Source organism: Giraffa tippelskirchi, chromosome X (genome assembly GCF_054371585.1).
Source record: "Giraffa tippelskirchi isolate mGirTip1 chromosome X, T2T-mGirTip1v1.2.pri, whole genome shotgun sequence".
Taxonomy (NCBI): Eukaryota; Metazoa; Chordata; class Mammalia; order Artiodactyla; family Giraffidae; genus Giraffa; species Giraffa tippelskirchi.
This window is the reverse complement of record NC_137289.1, coordinates 13,790,094-13,806,142: the sequence shown is the minus strand read 5'-3', so window position 1 is coordinate 13,806,142 and position 16,049 is coordinate 13,790,094. Positions and strand designations below refer to the sequence as shown.

Genomic DNA, 16,049 nt, shown 5'->3' with positions numbered 1-16,049 from the left:
CAGTCATTAAGTCCTGTCTGACTCTTTGCGACCCCATGAACTGCAGCATACCAGGCTTCCTTGTCCTTCACTATCTCCCGGAGTTTGCCCAAGTTCATGTCCATTGCATTGGTGATGCCATCCAGCCATCTCATCCTCTGACACCCTCTTCTCCTCCTGCCATCAATCTCTCCCAACATCAGGGTCTTTTCCAATGAGTCGGCTCTTCACGTCAGGTGGCCAAGTATTGGAGTTTAAGCTTTAAGCATCAGTCCTTCCAATGAATATTCAGGGTTGATTTCCTTTAGGATTCACTGGTTGGATCTCCTTGCAGTCCAAGGGACTCTCAAGAGTCTTCTCTGGCAACACAGTTTGAAAGCATCACTCAGCCTTCTTTATGGTCCGGCTCTCACATCTGTACATGACTACTGGAAAAACCATAGCTTTGACTAGATGGACCTTTGTTGGCTAAGTGATGTCTCTGCTTTTTAATACACTGTCTAGGTTTGTCATAGCTTTCCTTCCAAGGAGCAAGTGTCTTAATTTCATGGCTGCAGTCACCATCTGCAGTGATTTTGGTGCCCAAGAAAATAAAATCTGTCTTTGCTTCCACTTTTTCCCCTTCTATTTGCCATGAAGTGTTGGGACCAGATGACAGGATCATAAATTTTGGAATGTTGAGTTTTAAGTCAGCTTTTTCACTCTCATCAAAAGGCTCTTTAGCTCCTCTTTGCTTTCTTCCATTAGAGTGGTATAATCTGCATATCTAAGCTTGTTGATATTTCTCCCAACAATCTTGATTGCAGCTTGTGATTCATCCAGCCCAGCATTTCACATGATGCACTCTCTATATGTTATAGAGCTATTAGTAATTGCCCTCTTCTCTCCCCCAGTAGCATATTGGACACCTTCTAACCTGGGGGGCTTATCTTCCAGTGTCATATCTTTTTGCCTTTTCATACTGTTCACGGGATTCTGGAGGCAAGAATACTGGAGTGGTTTGCCATTCCCTCCTCCAGTGGACCACAGTTTGTCAGAACTCTTCACTATGACCTGTCTGTCTTGGGTGGCTCTGCACAGCATGACTCATGGCTTCATTGAGTTATGAAAGTCCCTTTACCATGACAAGGCTGTGGTCCATGAAGGGGAGCCTAGTACCTAAGGAATGAATAAATGGGAGACTCATTTTTCTTTCTTCATTACATATAAGCCCTGAACCTCAATCTACCCTCAGCCTAGTTTGGGAAGTAATGGTAACATTTCAGATATTCTGAATTTTGCTGAACTAATATTCTGTGTTATGCCTTATAATTAAATGTCATATTTTAGAGATCTCAAAAAGTCTTACATTAAATCCAAAACAACAAATTGTAAATTTTGGAAAAAGTTCAGCCAGTTCTACCACTCAGATGTGTGGCCCTGGGCAAGTCATTTTACCTCTTCTCTTTCTTCATCTGTAAGATAGAAATCATTCTAGAATTTACCTGATTGGGTGGCTGGGAGGATCAATGAAATAAAGTAGGGAATGTGTTTCACTCATTATCTTTACTTATAGGTGCTCAATAAATAACAACCAGTATTAATATTTAGAAAAGAAAATCAGAATAAAATATTGTGCTTGTTTTTTCTAATTGTTTGGCTGTTGTTATCTAATATTTGATCCCTTTATGTTAGGAAGGAAAATTAGGCAATTGTGAAGCATATTACTAATCTTTGCGACTTGACATTGGAAAAAGCCAGCCACGTGCTCCTAATAAATGCACCTTCATATCCAAAGCAAAGACAGATTGAGAGCTCCTATGTTTGTAATCATGATGACCTCATATCAAACTCACAATGTTCCCTGCTGCCCACTTTACAGATGGAGACACTGAGGCACAAGAATGATACTAAGAAGGAATAGCAGGCAAGGATTTGACACTGTCAGTTTCTGTCCCCTATAATTCTGCCATTTTGTATCCAGTACCAAGGTAGTAAGTGAGTTCTTATCACTTAATTTGCAAAAATTCCAGATGAGTATCTTCCATCCTTGCAGTATGTCTGAAACAATGACTTCATTTAAACGATTTTCATTTTTACATTTATGTTCTCTCTACTCATAGTTTGTTGGAGGCTTTGTGGAGCACCCTGGTTTCTCCCCTTGATGAGAGGCATGGGTAATGAGACTCTCAAAGGTTCCTTCCAGAGTTCAGTAAATGTACATCCATAAAGTTCCATAAACGTACATTATGCATTTGTACGGATGTCCCTGGGATTTTCAAGAATGCATGCAAGGGGGTTCCTCAGTAAAGATGCTTGTGAAAGAAGGTTATGTCCACCTTTCCTTGAATAATCCTGCCAGATACTCTGCAAAATCACCAGGAATAATTAATGCATTCTGGATGACGCGTGCTTGGCTAATTAGACTGAAACACAGCATTGGTTAGCAAGTTGGCTGAGTGCCAGGTAGCAGGTGTCTGCATAGAGTCAGCACCGATTCTTTTTTCAAAGAAGAGAAGGCCTCTGCATGTTTTGTTTTTGAGAAAGTTCGCCTAGGTTTTGCCCTACTCCCACCCTCATTTGGAAATGCTGCGGGTAAAATAAAACTTAAGTTTATCAGCACTAAAAAAAAAGATTATTTCTTTTTAATGTAGTTTTCTTTTCACCACATTCAGTCTGTTTTTAAGAGGTCAATGTATGTTTCTATGTGTCTTTATTTACATCTTATTTTGAGGCACACAACCAGGATCATTTTATAGGGTTTTCCTTTGAGGCCACTTGAACTGGGGCTTTTTGCATGGAGATTACTTTTCTCACTATTTTCCCGGTTGTTTAGTATTTTGCATTTCCAAATTGTATATCATTTTCATCTTTGGATTAACTTGTAGTTTAGCTCTTCAAACAACAAGTTTGTATTATTCTCACTTTCCTCCATCCAAGTATTATAAAATGTCTATTCATCATGAGCCCTCCAAGAGAAGATTAAGGATATTCAGTGATGGGTACGTGGATTTAAGCAGGATTTCTGGATCTTGTAAGTGGGGAACAGCATTCTCTACATACCACTGATAAAGGAGCATCTCTGAATTTGTATGTGAATCCTGGTCCCTGGGGGTCATTGGCACGAACACAGGCTTGAGTCTACAGAGCTTTCCTCAGCCCGAATAATGTGGGCTGGAGAAACTTTCCCAAGAGTTTCTGACATCTTGCTGCAAATAATAGAAGCACTTGTGAGTTAGCATTGTAAGGGTTGCAGGAGCCTCACAGAACTCTGGGACAGGAAACGAAGAGCCACCAGGAAGCCAGGCCATCCTTCTTTTGCTGTTCTCTTGCCTTGGCGTTTCCTGGCACATCTACTTGGATCTCTACTTGTCGTAGGGCTTTTTAGGCATTCTCCCCTGGTTTGTTTAAAATGTCTGTTTGTGTTCAGAAGTCTCCAGGCTATTATGTAAAACAGAAATGATATCATTTTAGAAAGGCTATTGGTGGTGTTGGTTACTTTTAAAAATTGTATTTATTTTTATTTATTTTTTAAACCACTTTGGTTTTTTTAAAAAATATGTTTCTTTCTATTTATTAATTTATTTGGCTGCACCAGGTCTTAGTTGTAGCACATAAGGTTTTTTAGTTGTGGCATGTGAACTCATAGTGGCAGCATGTGGGATCTAGTTCTCTGACCAGGGATCAAACCTGGGCCCATATTTAGAGGGCATGTCAAGTGAAACAACATTAAAGGGTTATGTTCCTTCAGACGGAGAAGGCAGTGGCACCCCACTGCAGTACTCTTGCCTGGAAAATCCCATGGACAGAGGAGCCTGGTGGGCTGCAGTCCATGGGGTCGCGAAGAGTCAGACACGACTGAAGCGACTTAGCAGCAGCAGCAGTTCCTCCAGAAATTCTCAGAACCTTTACTGTGTCAAGGTCCACGGTGACATTCTAAGAAGGGCATAGAAAATGAAATGAATCTCAAACATATCTTAACTACTGAATTGTTTTGTTATTTTTTCTTCTCCCCAAACTCACCACACTTCTTAAAATCTACACTGAATATATGCTTCCAGTGAGTTCATTGCACAGCTGGAAGAGCACGGCCCAGAGAGAGGAAAGGATTGGCCACATTCCTGTAGCTGGATACTGGCAGAGCCAGGACTGAAACTTGGCTTCCGCAATCCCTAGACCTCCTCCCTATCACACACCTCATACGCTCCCTCTCCATACACTCTGGTCCTCAGTGATTTGAAAGCAAACCACAAACCAGACAACAAGGCATATTCTTGATCGGAGAGTAGAAAAATGCCACAGGGACCTTTCCTATGTGTCATCCTGCAAAAGGCTGTGCTTATTCACGCCCATCACTGTCTCATTACTGGCACTCCAGTGTACTTGTTAGCTTTGGAATTGGTAGTGTGCCATGAAAACGTTGCCTGTCAATCAGCATGATCAAAAGCACTTTTGGATGAGGTTTCCCCAAATAAATGGCATTTTTGGTTGTTGTTTCTGATTCAAATCAACAGGCTTCTTTACACTGAGGCCCACTTTCCATGGACACTAAGCTGTGATGGTGAGAACATCAAGGTGGCAGTTTGGAACTCTTTCATTAGAGGGGCTCTTAAAGGGTAGACCCTGGACCATCAGTAGTAGCATCACCTTGGAGCTTGTAAAAATCGGGAACTGTGGGGTAGGGCCCAGTAATGTTTTCCACTAAGCCTTCCAGGTGATTGTGAATGCACACTCAAGTTACAGAACCTTAGAGAAATTGAGGCTCCTGGTCAAAGGACCAGAAAGGAAAGCTGTTCAATTTCAGGTGTGAAACCCAAGCCAAAGACCCACCTTGTAACAGCATGGAGGTCTTTTTTTTTTTTTTTTTGTGGTCTTGAAAGGAAGGGAAATTAAGTAATAGGTGAGAAAAACATACAGCGCCTATTAAGAAAAAGGAAGAAAATAAGGAAGGACCCAACATAGAAAACGATGAACAACATAAAGGATAAATGCAGGCCAGGAAATTAACCTGTTTGGAGGATGTCTTAAGGCGGAGTGTATGTTCTGATTTTTTGGCTTCCATTTGGTTTTTTTGTTTTAATGACCTTTCACTTGATGTCTGGCGTTCCTGAAATACAGAGGTTATGGGGAGAGCTCTCTGGTAGGGAAGACAGGCAGTCAAGACATGTCTGCTTTTAGATCTGCCACTGACTATTAGTGTGATCTTAAGGAAGCCATTAACCTTTCTGTACCTGTTTCCTGTTCTAAAACATAGTCTTTGCTCATCTCAAATGCTAAGGCTGGAGATACACAGAAGTTCTGAAACTATCTAAGTCAACGTCTCAACTTTGCTGGTCTGGAGTCTAAGCCTAGAGATGTGGGCTCTTCTAGGGTTTTTTCTAAGGGTACGGGGCCAATTAGTGTCCATATCAGAGGAAAAGCCTGGTCTCCCAACTCCCAGGCCAGTGGTTGGTTACAGGTACCCTCTACTGGGTATTCATTGACTGTCCTGCTGGGGTGAGGATATGGGGTGACTGGGCACTTTGTGTGGATGGATGGGGTTTGTGGGGGTAAGGGAATAACAGTTGAGCCCTTTGGCCACCTGATGCAAAGAACTGATTCACTGGAAAAGACCCTGATGCTGGGAAAGATTGAGGGCAGGAGAAGAAGGGGGTGACAGAGAATGAGATGGTCAAATGGCATCACTGACTCAATGGACATGAGTTTGAGCAAGCTCTGGGAGATAGTGAAGGACAGAGAAGCCTGGCGTGCTGCAATTCATGGAGTCGCAAGGAGTCAGACACGATTGAGCAACTGAATAACAACACCCCTGAAGTAGGAATGTGAGGTGGGTACACTGCTAGCCTTGGTATCTTTTCCATTGACCTTGGATGAGAGTTACGGGTGCTTCACACCCTGGATAATAGAGAGTTAAGGAAAAGAGGCATGAGCTTCTAAGGCCTCTGATTTATGCCTGACTTATGTGGTGGTCCACAAAGTGTTCACTCCAGTGACTACAAGGATAAGCAATTGCGAGACCCACCAACCCTCCCCATGCAGCTTGGAGATGCCTACCTACTAAAGAAAACCCAAGCAGAGAAATCAAAGACCCTGCCACCCACCACATTGGTGGCACCACATTAATTCCAAGTGAATTAATGCATATTATTAAATATTGTTTGTTAGCATGTATTGAAACATTACTTGGTAGTGGGTGTTTTTCTAAGTAGTCTCTGGGTATTAGTCTACCAGGTATTAATATACGTGCCATGAAAGGGAGTTCTAGATCACATAATTTGGAAAAACATGGGAGTTATGTAACATTAAAAGGGTTGCTTTGCTGCAGGACTTGTTAAGAGCCCTTAGTCCTTTGTTAGGTGCATTGCAACTCTCTAAGGATGAATAGTATACAGTGATTTCAAAACTTATTTTCCTTTTTCTGTTTTTTTTTACTTTTGTTTTCCCCCAACCCATCTATACCTATTAATATTTAAATCTGCATAGAACAACTGAACTATTGAGATAAGAACATTTATTACCCTTACTTTATAGATAGGAAAACTGAGTCTCAGAGAGGCTAAATGACTTGCCCAAGGTCATCTAGTGGGAAAAAACAGCAGAGCCAGGGTTTCAGTCTGGGTTAGACTGGTGCTGGACTGACTGCTGACCATTATGCTTATTGCTGTTTTTATAATAGTGATAATCATAGCTAAAGTTTTTACAGCATTTACTGTGTGGCAGGTAAAGTGCTGTATGTATGTTATGACATTCAACTTCCCAACAACATTGGGAGGTCCCTGATCCTGTTGTCCCCCCATGGTCATTGAAAGTAGAAACATTGTAAAATAAGTAGCTCAGAGCCTGACTAATAGTAGAATCGAGATTTGAACCCAGTTCCATCTGGCTCCAAAGCCCATGCTATTAACTGCTAGGTGCTGCTTTCTAACTTCTTCACGTATTTAGACACTCTTATGACCACAGCGACTGGTTACTCTTGTGTTAGGTGAATCGAATGACACTTTCAGTTTCTTAAGTGACTGTGGCCGTGGAGAAAAGGAATTCCACATAGGCTGCTAGGTAGTGCCGGCAGGAAAGCCCAACAGGCATGCGGATCTCTCTCATGGTGTATAAGTGCCCCTTGGGAGCTGCTGACCCCTAGGAGCTGCTGACCCCTCCACCAGCAAGGGGTTAGCCCCGGACTGTCAAGCAGAGCCTGGGCCTGGAATGAGGATGTTTTGTGGGCCCTCTTGGTCAGAGCCCCCTGCTTTGAGATGGGCCCCATGCAGTCCCTACTTTGGGCGGAGCTGTTCTCCTTTAACAGAGAGGCATCCAAGGCTAACTTGTGGTCTACTGTCCATGCATCCCAAGTGGGCTGCCCGCTGGCTGCATCTGCTGGTTGACAGGCCCTGCCCCATACAGGCTGGCCTGACTGTGATGTGGGGAAGGAGCGCGAGCAACTAAGACAAGCCCATCCTAATGTTCACACCCAAGTGTGAATACAAGCACTAGACTAGCATCTAACATTGGCAAACTTGGCCTCAGGCCGTGTGGGTGTACGGGCTGACTCCCCACCACTGGAAAACACTCAGGCCTCATGGTCACAGGACAGCCCCCAATCTCAGGTCTATAGCTTCACCTCCCTTTCGCTAAACATTGTGAATAAATGTGTTCAGGGTGCCTATAGAGCTGCAGGAGCTGGTGCCCACCTAGAGAACCCTAATATTAGTGGTCTCTGGGAAGCCAGGAATTTATAGACTTGGCTTCCTTCTCTATCAGGCCTAACTATCAACCCACTCCAAGGCCCCACTGCTGCGATAAGTGGGAGTCATGTCATAAGTCACGTCATCAGCACGAGCAGGCCCTGTGCTAGGCACGGGGGGTAAAGTGAGGAACACGTCAGAACACGATTCCTGCTTCAAGGGGACGTGTTTAGTACATGAGACAGACACTAAGTGAATATAACACAGTTCTGGGGGGGTCAGCCTGTACACCCACATGGCCTGAGGCCAAGTTTGCCAATGTTAGACACTAGTCTAGCGCTTGTATTCACACTTGACTGTGAACATTAGGATGGATTTGTCTTAGTTGCTCATGCTCCTTCCCCGCTTCACAATCAGCCCAACCTGTATGAGGCAGGGCCTGTCAACCAGCAGATGCAGCCAGTGGGCATGAGGAATTCTTAAGGACATTAGAGGGCAAGTTCTTGTTAGATCTTTTGACTATTCATGTTTTGTGCTACCTCCCTGTGGGTGCTTGTAAGTCCCAAAGCCATGGCTTTGGCAATAGTTGACAGTGTTGCCTGTGAGCCACTTCCTGCCCTGGCTCACTGGCTCAAGGCACCAGGAAAGTACACTAACGGTACAGAGAGCTTCTCAGGTTTTTTGGCAGAGGAGCTGACCCAAAGAAACAGTAGTTTGAGGCCAGGACCCAGTACTGATTATCAAGCATGAAAACCAGGCACTGTGACTTTATAAGAACCATTGAGGTCCATGTGCTGTATGGGTAGGTTACAGCTCCCAACCCGCTTATCCTAGAATTCTGGAGTCCTAGAGTTTAGGAGGTCAGAAATTAAGGCTCTTTCCTCTTCCCAGTCTCCTTTGTGATCCCAGTCTCCTTTGCTGACTCCCTTCCACTGCTCAGCCTCTTAAAGTTGGAAAACCTCGGGGTTTGGTCAGTTTTCATCTTCTTTTTACTGTGTACACACTCTCCCTAGGTAATCTCATCAAGTCCCATGGTTATAGACAATAACATATGCTGATGATTCCCAAATGTATATTTTTAGGCTCGATGCACATCTCCAACTGCCTAACTGGCATTTCCATGTAGATATTTAAAAGCCTTTGCAAACATAGCAAGTCTGAGAGTGAAGTGTTGATTTTCCTTCAACATACTGTTGTTCCTTTTCCAGTCTTCACTGGCTCTGTGGATGGCACTACCATTCACTCACCAAGTCATGCAAGCCTCTTTCCCTTAGGCCCCACATCCATTTCATTAGGAAGTCCACTGCATCCTTTTCTAAATTTATTCCCCAATCCATCCCCCTTTCTCCATATCTACTGTGATCCCCCTCATCCAAGTCACAAGGATCACTTTCCTCTACACCTGCAATGAAGGGCTTCCCACTTCCGCTATTGCTTCTGTCCAATTCCGTCTCCACAACTTCAGCCAGTAACTTGTTTTCAGTGAATATCATATCATGTCATCCCTCTGCCCCAAACTCTCCTATGGCTCCCTATTTCATCTGAGATAGAATTCAGTCTTTACCACTTTAGAAAATTCTACATAATCTGCTTCTAACTTTCCCTTCCACCTTATCTTGTGCCACTGCTTCCCTTTATTTACCATAAAATTGAACTTTTTGCTGTCCATTGAACATACCAAGCTCTTTCCTGCCTCAGGGCCTTTGCAAATGCTATTGCCTTTGTCTGGAATGCTCTTTGCTTTCATGCTTTGTACGTCTGTCCTTTCAGCCTGTCAGCTTTAGAGTAGCCTAAAAATTAGGCACCCTTATTCTCTATCTCAGCCTCTTAGCTGTTTTCTTCACAGATCTCATCACAACTTATAGTATCTGTTTACTTGTTTTTGATCTGTTTATTTGATTTTGGTGTGTGTGTGGTGTGGGGGAGGGTGGGTCTCTCTTCCCAACTAGAATGGAAACTCTCTGAGGACCACTAGCACTGTGAGGTGTACTTGGAAGTTAAAATACAAATTAATTCAGGAAAATAAGTCATTTCCATTAGAATTATCCAATTTATCAAAGAATTCCCGGGATGTAAAAAATGATAAAGACATTTTGTGAGTGTATCAAAGTTGAAAGGCCTACTCCTTTTCACCTATACTAATGACTTTCAAAGAAAGCAGTATGCTATAACAGGAAGAGCACCCACTAGTTTACAGATAAATAGAAGAAAGGGCCATCAATCTTGGCTTTGCCACTGATATGCTGTGTGACCTTGCAGGAGTTACTTGAGTTCTCTGAGTCTCAATTTCTACATGAAAGTAATGATACTTGCCTCAAGGTGGTTATTTTAAAAAAGAAATGAGATTTAGGCCATATAAAGACACCTGCCACATGGTGGGAGCTCAGTAAGCATTCATTCTTCTCTCTGTAGGGTTAGTCACTCAAGAAAGGCATTGCTTCTTCATTATTCTGTTTTCAAATGGAATTTCTTGCACTACCTACTTCATTTTTGTCTTTGGGTAACATATGGCTTCTATCCAAAAATCGAATTCCAAATACACAGGTTTGTCACCATTGTAGAGATTCTTAAGAATATAGTGCAAACTGGAAATACTCCCCCAGAAGGGGATTCAAAAATGGTTTTGATAGTGGCAACATCACTGAGCTAACTGGCTAGAACCACGTGGATTAGCTGAATTCATATATATTTGCTGAAATGACAACAGCAGCATCTAGGCTCAAGACTTTCCAGATCTTGGTTACAAGATCTTCATTTTAGGACTCCAAATAGTCCTTCTAAGTTGCCAATCTGGATCACCAAGTGGTGAAAGAGCAGAATGAAGCCACATGGAACTTACAGAGTCTCATGTACTTACAGAGCCTCTTCGAGTATGACTGCTTTTGTGCAGAATATTGTAGGAGCAAAGACCCTCTACTAGCTATAGCTCTTGGTAGACCTTTGTCCTGTTAATAGGACTAGTTCACACTTTGGGCCCATCTTGAACTCAGAAGTAGCCTTGAGGTTAGAAGACAAAAGCAGACTTTCGAGGAATCAACGAATGAATTTGTGCTGGAAAAGGTTTCCCTGGGCCAGAGCTCCTGTTGTTTCCCTTCATATTCCCAGGCCCTGACTCCCAGGGGCCTCTAGTCACATATGACAAATGGCTGATCATCCAGGCGAAGTGACCTGCCACTCAATAAACCATATCTCAGCTGATATAGAAGCCAGCTCAGTTTCTCCACAGGGATCTCTTCTTCCTTCCTCTGTATGAATATCTCACATATGGTTCGCTGAGGCCTTTCCCCCCGTGGAGGGAAAACAGACCCCTCTAACTTGTTGGCAAGATCTTTCTTCCTTGTGGAAAGAAGATCTTGGAAGGGCTCTGAAGCTTCTGTTGCTTCAAGTTAAGCTTGGTCAACTTACTCACAAGTGCTGAATCCTCTTAGGGGTGTCAGCCTGAGAGAAGGAGGCCTATTCAAATGGGGGGCCTGCATTGAGGCTGCCAACAAAGACCAATTAGTCTGGATTGTGCCGGCTGCCTTTGGAGGGGGACTACCCTCAGACCACCAACTCGTGCCACTGAAGCGCTCATCCCACCCAGGAGCCAGCTGCTTTCCCTTGGTTCCCACCCCAGCTTCGCGTGACCCCTGGGTCAAATGCTTCTCTCCGGCCCTGGCTTTCACTCCCCTGCCAGGGTGTGGAGCATGCCCCTCATCCCAACAGCATTCTTTTCCCACTCTGTGTGTAAGCTGGTCATGTGTTTTGATGTCATGACAAATGACGCAATCCAGCCTTTCCTGGAAAAAATCCATGTGGCTTCATTTTGCTCTCTTTCACTGCTTGGTGATCTAGACTGTCAACTTCATTTGGAGGAATTTGGGCCTAGTCTTTACATTGCTCATCCTTGTATAAAGTTAGACATTTCTGTGACCAGAAATGTATTCAAGCACTGAGGTGATATCTTTCATACAGTCAGACGTCATTTATTAAGCTCCTACAAACTACACTGCAGTGTGAAGCATTGGATATTTAAGACACAACCTCTGCCTCTCCAAGACCTCGCTGCCAGTAAGGCGTTAAAACCAAGTACATGAATGATTGCTAATGATAGGTGACTTTCACATAGCATTTAGTACATGCCGGTGCCATGATGTTATAAATATTTCATTTAATCCTCTTGGGTCCACAGTCCTTTATCCTCAAATCTAAAATACAACGCTTTAAAAACCCAGAGTTGAGTCATGATTTTTTCATACCTAATTTGACAGAAAAAGTAACCTGAACTTTTTCATGAACTGACATGAGGCTATTTGTCATTTTTTTCCACTTTGTGTAATTATTCATTTGTTTCACTGTTAAAATACTAAGATGTTTGCTTTTAAGCCCTACCCCAGAATCCATGGTGTGGGTGTTTGGTAGGACACAAAAGTGTGCACCATACTTTTTAAAATCCCCAAATTTCTGAATTCCAAAACTCATGGCATCAGGATTTAGGGATAAGGAAACTATACCATGATGGTGTCCATTTTATAAATGCTGAGACTGAAGCTCAGAAAAGGGATGCAACTTTCCTGTAATTTCACCACCAGGAACGGGAAGCAACAGGATTGGAAGGCAGTTTTGTCTTAACTCCAGAGTCCATGCCCTTAACCTCTGAACCATCCCACTGTCTCACCGAAGAGCACAGTATCACAGTGATCATAAAAGAAACCCAGACTGAGGGCTACAAGGAATTTGAGGAGGAAAAGCAGACCTCCGGTGGGGGATTTAGTCAAGCTCTAGGGAGGCAAGGTGGATGCAGGTGGAACTGTACCTTGAAGGGAAGAGTGAACTGTGAAAAGGGAAGAGTCATCGAGCCCAGGAACATCTGGTTAAACAGCAGGCATCCTTGTTGGGGAGAGGAGAAGCTGGAGATCAGACTGAGAAAATAGGTCGGGGACAGAATATGAGGGGCCAGAATGACTGAGTAAGGAGTTCTGAATGAGCACCCACTATGTTTCCCTTGAAGATCCCAAAGCATTTATTAGACATCCCATCACCCTGCTTTCATTCTGCCTTAAAGAAGCAAAGGGCAGATATGAGCATCTCCATATTGTTTTGCTGGCTTTCTTTTACTTTATTTTTATTTTATTATATTATTTTGTATTAAGCAGATGAACAGAATGGCTTGAAAAGGCAGCCAAGAAAATGAGGAAGCCAAGAGGAGCAATGGTCATAAACAGCTATAGGAGAAGTATCTGTGCTGGGCTTTGTTGCTTCTTTGTAAGCCGAGAGTTAAAATTTAACCAAGGAACTCATGCCTCACTGCAGCTGGCAGGGATTCGGTGGGAACTCGGCCGGCACCCCTGTGACAACTCAACATCCCCTTCCTTCTGCGCTTAAAAACTGTTTCCTCCTTCTCCTATTTGGAATCCCAATAAAGGTCTTAGGGGGATGCATCCATTACCAGGAATTTAAACCTAGAATCTGAATATATTCTCTTTTGTCATGAATCATCAAAGTTCTAAATCGATATTTTAGAAATCAGGTCCAGTTCATGAGTAGTGAATTGAGTGTGTCTAATTACATTTTATAGTCATTTAACAGCTGTTAATAATGTAATTTTGTGTTATGCCCAATTTGCACTGAATTACTTTAATGACACACATTGTATTTATTTTCCTTTTTGTGTAACAGTAATCAAACAGTAGGGAATCAACTTGGACATGGAAAGAAATAATTTATTATTTTTATAAGCTTGAAGGTAAAGGATATTTTTATAAGCTTGAAGGTAAAGGATATTTTTAAAAAGAAAAGAATAAATCATAAAAATAAAAGTAGTTGAACACACATGAATGCATATGTTTTCTCTGGCTCATCTTTTTATAAAGAGAAAAATTAATGAGTGTAATACATTTGTTTCCCATCCAAGTCTGTACTGTTTGATGTGAACTAAATATTTGCAAATACACATTTGATTGACAAGTGAATAAACGTCCTCCTCCCCCCCCCCGCCACTCCTCCCAAAATATCCTCCTGGAATGAAAAAAAAAAAAAACCCATTTCTAAGTTTATAGTGTATGAGTTAAAGAGATACAGTATCCATTTAAATAGACACTCCAATGGAAACTTGTATTTCCAAGGAGAGGCCAGAGGAGAAAAGCAGTATAAAAACAAGGGGGAATACAACTTGAGAGCAGAAAAATGCAAAGAAAGTAGGCAGATACTTCTCCCAGTCGTTAGAAGAAACTTCTACAGGAGGTCTTTATTAGGATGCTAAGAAGGCAAATTTTGCCCGCCCCCCCAACCCCCTCAATGGCGAGACAATTGGAATGGGACTTGATGAAAAGTCTGCTTGCGTTTTTCCATTCAGTGTAAGCCCTCGAAGAACCAAGCATCCGGTACTGTGCCCGAATGTGAGTGTTTTCTGCAGCCCACATGGATTGATGTCCTTTGTGTCCGAAGTGAGTGATGAGAAGGGAGCAGAAAGGAGCTCTCCCTGTCTGTGGGCTGCTGGCTGCCATGGTTCCAGCCAGGGCTTGACCCAGCATGTTCTGCCTCTGCCCACTCACCTCCTGTGACCTAACGTGGGAGGAACTACAAATGGCTGGGCCTTCCCTCCAGGAGAGTCAGAATTCTTTTGCAGTTCCTCAAGAGTAGTAGGCTCATTTCATCCTCATTCTTGCTCAGCCTCAGGGACTGGGACAGAGGTGTACCAAAGGGGGAGGGGTGGCAGGCAGGCAGTAACGGGGAGACGGGGTACATTGCCTGTGGCGAATTCAAAGGCAATCATAAAACTGAGGAAAAGTGGGTCTGCTTTTCATGTTCATTGTGACCTGGCCATTCTAGGGACTGTCACTGAGGAAATGCTTCTTCCTGTGGGACTGCCCACTCCCACCCTGCCTGCTCCACTTGGGCAGTCCCCTGTGGTGGAGGTGTGGGGTGGGGCTCTGAGCCCTCACATCTTCAGAGAGTTGGGAGCCCCCAGGCTCTCCAGCCTGTCCCCTTGTCTTGTAATGGTGGGCATTCTTGCCTTCTTCTGCAGCCAGCACCAAAGTCACTTCCATCAGCCTCTTGCCAGCCCTGACTAGCAGCTGCCACATCTGTGCTCCTGCTCATCAGCTTTCGTAGGCCTTTCCTGGCCATGGCTGTGGCTCTTGCCAATGTGTGGGTGAGTTCTCTCTTTCTGCCAATGTTTGCGGCTCTTTATTAGCTTCCTAAAGGGTGTTGTGGCTCCTTTAGTTAACGGAGCCTTCTGTTGAGGAATTTGGGACCCGTTGCCAAGGGCTGGCTTGAGGGCATTCCAGTGACACCACCTGATGTCTTACTCTGCCAACAATCAGCCACTGTCCCCCAGCCAAAGCTCACAGCTTTTGGATCTTTCTCGCTTCAGGGTAAATGTTCTCCTGACTCACAGCACTGTCCTCAGAAGTCAGTGGAGGAGGGAGTAGACTTGAGGCTTAATCCTGGGATCCTGGAGACCAGCTTCAGATGCTCAAGTTCTCACCTGACAGTTCCCTCAGGGCTGTCTGGTACAGAGTTCCAGATTTGACGATGACTGTGTGAAATGGAGAAAGGGGCGGTATCTATGCTTGAGTCAAGGAGCATCAAAACCTATGCAACTGCTTCTGTAATCCTCAGACATATAGAGATTCTCTCAAGACAGCCTTGCAATGGATTCCTCCGCACACCTTCATTACAACGAACAGTCTCTTTCTTCTGAATCTGTCTTTGGATCACAGATCCCCTTGAGAATCTAATGTAAACTCTGCACCCCCTCCTCAGAACAGTGCATGCTTTTACATATGTCCAGAATTTTCCATGTCACATAATTGGGTTCAGTTATAGGAGTCCATTTACCTCAGATTAAGAACTCCTAGTCTAGGAAGTCCTCCTTGTCTTGCTTCCTCTCACTCCCCAGAAATACATCCAGGGCCATCATCTCCATTAGGCTCAGGAGGCACAGAGTATGGGCATCCACAGTACTTTCAGAAGTCCAAGGATAATGTCTTTAATTTCTCAAATCAGAAGAAAATTGAACTATCACACAAAAAGATACTGTAAGATATTCATTTTGACATCAATGCAGTAGTAAAATATGTTTTGATGTTTTTTTATGGAAACAGGTGCCCACAAAGGCAAAAGTGCCTAGGAAGCGTGAAAGTCATAATGCAACCCAGAAAGGTTCTTTTGTGGCATACTGGGGGCATAGACTAGACTAAATTGTTGCACGTTCACACCTCTCCAGGCAAGAAGTCAAAAGATCTGCAGTGTGTTCTCACTGGGCTGAGGGCAGAGCCCAGGATTCGGAACTGGGGGAGCTGGCTTCCAATTTTGGCTTAGCCCTTGATTGCTTGTGGGACCTTGAGAGAGTTATCTCAGCTCTCATTTTCTTCACCTACTGCCAGGGAATAAGCCTAGAAACTGCCTTGATGCCACACTAGGATCGAG

General features: G+C 43.6%; 1 long non-coding RNA gene across 1 annotated transcript in view; it reads left to right on the top strand.

Annotated features, from left to right (window-relative positions):
- Positions 1-16,049, top strand: part of LOC145536222 (uncharacterized) — a 312,877-nt gene that overhangs the window by 237,774 nt on the left and 59,054 nt on the right. The gene's annotated exons all lie outside the window — the stretch shown is intronic.